Consider the following 7,625-nt stretch of genomic DNA (forward strand, 5'->3'; position numbering starts at 1 on the left):
TTCACTGCTCGCCTTGCAATCAAGAATACACAGACCAACAAATCAACTGTGGTAAGTATAATATGTATGTTATTGATGTTAAATTAAGCTTCAAATATTCTAGGATCCTCACATCAATGTTGTTAATATGGCTACAATTTATGACAGTATAGACTCTGTCATTGCTGGGCTGATTGTCAGGGTCCAAAATGGATGGGCAGAGAATAATCAGGCTCTAAGTGATTATGCTCAGAATATCACACGGTAAGTTGATTTCTGATTTTGTCCAGTCCAGTTGAGCTGATAGTGGTTAGTCAACACATCACTGTTGGCATCACCTCCTCACAGACCAATGTGACCAACTTGACTCTACAGGATATAAATGACCTTGGAACTGTTCAACAGCTTATGAATTACATCAAAGACAATAACCTTGTTACTTTCAAGGCTGCAGCAGGAGGTCCAAATCCCACAGAGCCTCGTAAGGTTGAGCTGCGGTTGAATATTAATGATGATATATTGGTATGCATATAGATCAAGTGAATACATATGCAGTAAACTAATGGAAATGACTAGAATCCTGATGCAGACCAAACTGTACAAATGTCATCAGCCGTCAATATGCGCTCAGCTGCTCAGCTGTCAGTAGGCGTTCAACTAGTAACACACGCTCAGGTCTCAATATGTTGTCATCTGTTCAATTACGCAACTCAAGGGCAAAATCCCGTCGAATTGACATCTCTGAGTTAATGGACACAGATTCTGAGGATGTGCCAGTGCCAGTGAAGTCTACCCACATTTTACGCGAAAGTAACTGGAAATCTCGGCCAGTTTACACACGTAGCCCACCAACTATTAGCATGGATTTCTACAGGTACAAACATGACTTCAGGGAGGGCAAGCTTCACATCAGTTTGCCTGAGTCTGTAGTTCTAGAAACTATGCAGATAACCCAAGAATAGAATTGGAAACAAGGTCAAGCATTAGCATCAGCCAGAAAGCACTTTGAGACTGGTTTTATTGGAGAAGGCTCAACAAAAATGGCTATTTATGTAATTTTTTAAAAATATATATTCTATTGGATCACTGATAAACTATTAAGGCACGGATCAACAATGCTGAATACGCAATTGCACAGTTCAAAGATCCAGATGAAACAAACCATTTGAATACTTTGACTTATGAGCTAGAGAATCTGTGTCATGGCAGGGATTTGCACCAAAATTTTCTCAGCATTGTTGATGACTTTGCTGAAGACTATGTGGGCGAGGAAAAAAATATCATGGCTAGTAAGAGCCTTATTTCATTAAAATTTTAAAATATCAATCCTTCCTAGAGTTTAAATTCCACACTGAAGGGACCTTTATTGGGAAACTACAGTCTCCGGCACAGGTTGGCTTGGCCCACAGACACTTCATTGCAACAAGACTCCTCCCTTGTGGAGTAGCAGATGGATCAATCACAAAGTTTACAGGCAGTGCAAATTTTGGTGATCCTCCTGGACCTAAGGATCTAATGACCACTACCTTGCACGCATTCACCCACTTCATATACCAATACAGTAGCCATGAGTTCATACTTTGTGATCTTCAGGGTAAGATCTAAGGCTAGTATGCTCTTTCCATCTACTAATTTTTGTGTCTGAACCTAGGTCTATATAACAAAAATAAGGAAATGACCTTGATTGATCCACAATCACATAGGTATGTAGGCACTATGGCTATGAAGTTGTACTTATAATATCTAGCAATCAAATTAGCAGTGCTGATCGTCCTTACTGGGATGGTGGTCCAGTACAACTTCAGACATTTATGAAGCAGCATATAGAATCATCTAACCATTGTGCTGCAAACAAAATCTGCACAGCACTGAAGTTGATGAAGACCACATATCACAATCACACTCTTCAAACACCTCCACGCCCCAAGAGCAAAAGTAAAGCAAAGGCAAAAGCAAAAGAGAAAGAGAAAGGCAAAGGTCGAGCTAATCCAGAGAGTCCACAGACACCTCCACGGCGAGGAACTATTCGACTACCAACACAGTCTCCTGAGGATGCCCGTGCACGTTATCAGAAAAGGGTGCACCGTTTGTGAATAGTGTTGCTAACAGGGAGCAGAAAGTTGAAAGTTAGTTAAATTCAAGTGTACCAATGTAAAAAGAAGTATGATTGAACAACAGAATGTACAACATATATTCTAGCTAATCTAATCAACAGAAAGCTAAGAGAATTATATTAGAGATTTCTTGAAATGAGAATAGTAAAAACATACATGAGGTAACATGGCTTCAAAGATATCCCAAATATTCTCCACTGTCAAGGTGGGACTACCAATTTGAACAAAAACTGCTTCTGCATGGGCCTTATACTCAGGAGTATTGAAAGCCAGAAGTTTTTCACCACCCAAATCCTCTTTCATCTGTGCAATTGCTTCCATATCTGTAATTGGCTAGAGACAGTTTTGGCCAGCCCAGGAGGCTGGGACTTGGAAGGAGTACTCGCGGGATTGGCCAGATGGCCCTGGCTTCTCCGCCTGTTTACGGACACGTTGCCCATTATGAAAGTCCTTCCAGTCATCAAACCGTTCCTGAATAAAACGAGACCAAAGCCATCTATTGAGTTCACTATATCACTTCTGTCAATATTTGCCTACATACTAAAAGGAGAAAAACATACTACTAGTCTGGATCATTCTCATTATAGCGCCCATCAGCAACACCTTGATTGTATGTGACCACCATGTTGTCACCAAAATTAAGTCTAAGAAATCTCCATGAACGCTCTACTGCAACATTGTGGACACTGCGGAGATAGACATGTGCCTGAATACCACTTTCTACAAGTTCAGGATGAAACACTTCTCTTTGAAAAAGTTATATACTAAGCCACTGTAATAATAGTTGCATACCTCAAAGCATTCACAATGCCATATAAAAGAGTTGTTTCTGAGCCACAGTCTGTGTTTGAATATAGTGGAACCCCTATAAGTCAATAAGATCACAGACATATTTTACAGAAAATCAGACCTTTGTACTTCTCAACCAAACAGAGAAAAAGATATCCAATCACAATGTTAAGCCTATTGTTGGGTACAACCCAGCCATCAAGTACATAGGTTGTTGCACCATCCACCTAATCCCTTTCAGTAAGAGAATATTGTAGCCCAGAGACAAACCATCATCCAGATTGGGAATCCAATTCCCTTCAACTTGTCATGTCCATCTCCACTCCACCTTTCATGAATTCCAACTGGGACTATAGGTGTACGGTGTACCTCCTTTGATGTTGGGTCCCGTGCTTCAAACTTATCACCTTCATATTCATGCATGATCCGATCAACAGTATCTCTAGGAAGCTAGCATCAGAAGGGTAGAAAGAAGCAAGAAAAAGATGTACCTGCGTAGCTGAACATGATCTTCATGTGCAATCTTATTCCAGATCGTTCGAAGTCCTGCACGCTTTGCAGGATCCTTATCAAGCTGATTGAGGACAAGCTGTTCTATCTGTTCCTGTGGCATATTTCTCTCTGTAACTCCCCCACTTGTCAAACCCATGCTCTTTCTTTTCCGTTGAATTGTTTTGCCACTGGAATATATAAGTGATTATTTATATGTAAATAAATAACAGCCATAAACGCACGACCGTTTTATCCCTGTCTCTGCAAAGAGCATGTTGGCCATTTGCTCATTGGACTTGATATTTTGTCGGTGATATTTAGTCAGTTTTTCTTCAATAATTGCATTTTCTTCAGCATCTACAGTACAATATTACAGCTAATCAAACAATCAAAGCATGAAAAATAGTATTTACTATACTGGTGCTGATTTTTGCCAGTTGGATTGCGGTTATAGGACATGGTGGTAGGAGGCAAGGAGTGGGCTTGAGGGAACCAGCCGCAAAGGCCTTTCAGGGAACACCTGGCTGCCGCGAGGACTGCACAGCCACGAAGTCCTGCCTCCAACCACGAGGATGTCCACCGTTGGCAGTTTGACAGGTGTCGAGCGTGTATTTGGCGCTGACATGGGACGGTGGCGGCGGGACACTGGGCCGGCGGACGGCGGATGGCGCGGACAATGGGCACCAGTGCAAGCCGCCAAGAGGGTCACGGAGTGCCAGGACCCGAGCCACCCCTTACGCGCGGTCTTGTCATATTGCCTTTACAGGGCAGTTACCTCACGGACACGTCTTCTCCAGACCATGTCCTCGCTTGGCAACGGTAATCTAGTCAGCGGGGCCGCGCCGCTAATGATATCAGCACGTGGGTGACCCATGTCATATACATGACACATGCCCAGCACAAGGGCGGGAAGCGGGAAGGGGGCGGGCGGGAGGACGGCGGCGGGCAGATGAGTGTGGGCAGCTGCCAAGATGGCCTGAGAGATGTGCCATGATGCATCGAACCGGGTCTACCTTGATGCATCATGGCAGATCTCTTACAACCGTCATTTGATTGATGGAATCCCCAGGTACGCCTGGCACTCCAAAATTTCCAATGTTCGAATGGACACAGTTTCTGGTAGCAGATAGCATCAAGCCTCGCTTGTAGTCGTCAACTCCCGCAGCGAAAGGAAAGTGTTTTGTCGATCAATGGAAGAGGGCATCATACGTTGAAAAACACCCATGTACGGGTATTGGTCGTCTTCCAAAGCCACGTACAGTGTTCTCAGTCCAGGAAATGCACATTTCAAAGGAGACCAACGGCTGTGGAATGTTGACAGTATATGGGGAAATGTGATTCTGAGGGTTTGAACACGTCCTAGAACGGGTGTCGATTCCGCAAAACCACGAATATCGTCAGCTGAATGGACTGCCCACGTCACTTCGCGAAGGATGTGAGGATCAGACAGATGTAGCCAAAGCCACACCGATAGCTCATGGGTGCCCGACACTTGAAAGTTGTTGACTTGTAGTGCCTGGTGCATCTGGACTCTATGGAGAGGCGCATTGAAATTGATAGGAAAGTCACATTCCCGAAGGCTGAGCTGAAGGGGATAATCTTGCCAAGTTCCTTTAGCACCGAAGTAGTGAACATCAAGCGCTCGGCCACCAGACATTTCAGTCGAACAAACGTGCCCAACACTATAAACAGTTGGTTACGCAGGGGGTGTGTATGGTGGTGGGCAGCGACGCATCAATTGATGCCTGCTGACTCACCCGGCTACTCATGATAACCGGTGAAAACATGGTTGCATCGTTTGCACCTTTGTGCATGGACAAGTCGGCATCGGATAAGGTGAAAATGTTATTACCAGGCTGTCTTTACATGGGGATGTCTATAATTTCAGCAAATTCATATACAAATTCCAAGTTCCTGCTCCTCCTGTTCCCAATACCCCTCTGAAAACTTTGTTAGGGTCTCCCTCAAGGGCCCTGATGTGCCAGTAATCATGTGGGTAGCCTTCTGAGCCTTCAGCAGCTCAAGATGTGCTGTGAAAGCAGCCGTCGAAACAATTTATCGCGTCGTGTCACAAGATGTGACGCAACAATTTTGACCAAAACTCTGCATGACCCCGGAGTCGCACAGGCTTGATTTTTTGGTACAGACGTGATTTTGTCTATATACTTCATCCTAATAGAGCCGGATTTGGCAAACTTGCCTCTGATGTTGCAGGATGAACAGCACCATCACTAAGAACCACAAAATTGAAGAAAAACTCTCTATTCCATTCATCAGAGACAGTAAATAGATTTATTTAGCTCCATGCAAGCAGTATACTAGCGCTGATAGTGCTGAAAAACTACATTCCATGAATATGTGACTTTTTGACATGTCACAGACATCACTGTTGGCATCTTTGATTCCGTCGCTGCCCACCACCAGTGTGTACTTCTTCTTCGGTTCGTTGAGTGATCTTGGCCAGAATAGATGCAGAAGGAATGTCGAATAGTAGGGGGAAACCTTCAATGTGAAGGGAATGAACATGACGGACAATTCCAGGAGAAATAAAAAATGTTAGGCGTTCCCTGAAGCGTGTCACCGAGTCGGGAACAGGAATTTCGACATGGCCCGTTGGTGAGAGTGAATATATGGTGAGCTTTAATTCGCGATACAGGAAAGGCTGGACAAGAGTTCGGAGTCGATGAGAAACATAGGCAACGACTTGAAGGTCAGAAGTCGGAAGATCTTTCAAGATTTCGTAGAAAAGTTCGTTGGGCACCATTTTATAGAGGTAGGTGGGACGGTGCAGATACGATACGCAGCGACCTAGAACAGTGATTAGCCTCAATTAAGCCGAGTGGGGAGATAGGGAGACAGGGAATTGTAAGAGAACGACGATCCCGGAGGCATTCCATAGTAGCCAGCGTTAAATAATGAAGTGAACATACCACTGGGAAAGCTTTGCTTTGTTTGAAGTCTTTCTTACCGAACAGAAGGCGCGACTGCCCGGGTCCAACCAAGGTTCAAGTTGATCTTGGAAAGAGGTACGTACTGCCCAGCAAATTTTTGTGTTGAACAAGACTTGGTTGTCAATGCTCAGTTGTGCACTAAGCGCCCTGTTAAAAAAATATAACTTACGACTGAGCGCTTCGTGACTGAATGCTATCCGCCCACCAGTGTGGGAGCCGTAGTGGTAGTATTTAGCCTAAATCCAGTAGGTGTACCTAGGAAATGCATTGCCTAGAATACTAGGTACAGCCAGAGACTATGTATACCTAGAGCTTTAGCCTAGTAATTGTCCCTAGGCCAAAGCATTGTTTTAATAGGAATATATATTATTACTCTTTATCTGGTATTCTATTACCTAAGCTAGTGCACCCATTTGTATAATGTTTTTAATGTGGAACCATTTTTGATTGCCATCAGTACTTTTGATGGCTATATTACAATACATCATTTTTGTCCAAATTAGGATTATCATTGACACAGGCCTTCCCAACTATATACCGGGTCATCGGCCTGAAGAAAAGGAGTTTAAAGTATTATATATGTATTAATATTAATATTATAGGTATTATATAACCATTTATTCCATCATTGATGCTATATTGATCCAGACACCCTGAGATGATTCTAGCCTAGATCACTGGGTACACCTAGGCTAGGTACATTTAGTATCCTAGGCAATGCATTTCCTAGGTGCACCTAAGCCAGGAGGCTAATTCTTACAGCTATGGGTGAGTGTGGGGCTGGCTAGACCGTGATCGGCCCTGATGGGAGCTGTCAAGTCACATGTAATGATGTGATTCGCAGCAAATGCACATGTCAAAACTCCGACTGTCACTCAGAAGGTCTTCGGGACAAGTCGCGCCTCATACCGACGCGACGCGCTGTTGGAGGTAGAGGCCGCAGGCGTTACAGAGCGGGCGGTGGGTGGCCCGACCCGCCCCGATATTATGTCATTTATGGCTTGCGCACCTTGCGTACAATTGTGCCGCGTCAGCGCTCCTGAGTGGCAGTGAGGCGACCTTCACTCAGTCTCAGATGCATCGACAACTTTAGGGCCGCCCGACTTGCGCCTGACTTGAAGAGACGTCGACGACTCAAGGGGTGTCAGATTCAGGGAATCTGCCCATCCGCTATCAAACGGCATTCGATTGGATCAGGCACAGCTTTCTTCCATATTCGGATAGAATCCGGGAAAAGAACGAAAACCAGCGGAATTCAGCACAATGATGTCACTAAATACAACAGTTTTGACAACAAAGC

Source organism: Mycena indigotica (genome assembly GCF_014461135.1).
Source record: "Mycena indigotica strain 171206Taipei chromosome Unknown Mind.scaff0010, whole genome shotgun sequence".
NCBI lineage: Eukaryota > Fungi > Basidiomycota > Agaricomycetes > Agaricales > Mycenaceae > Mycena > Mycena indigotica.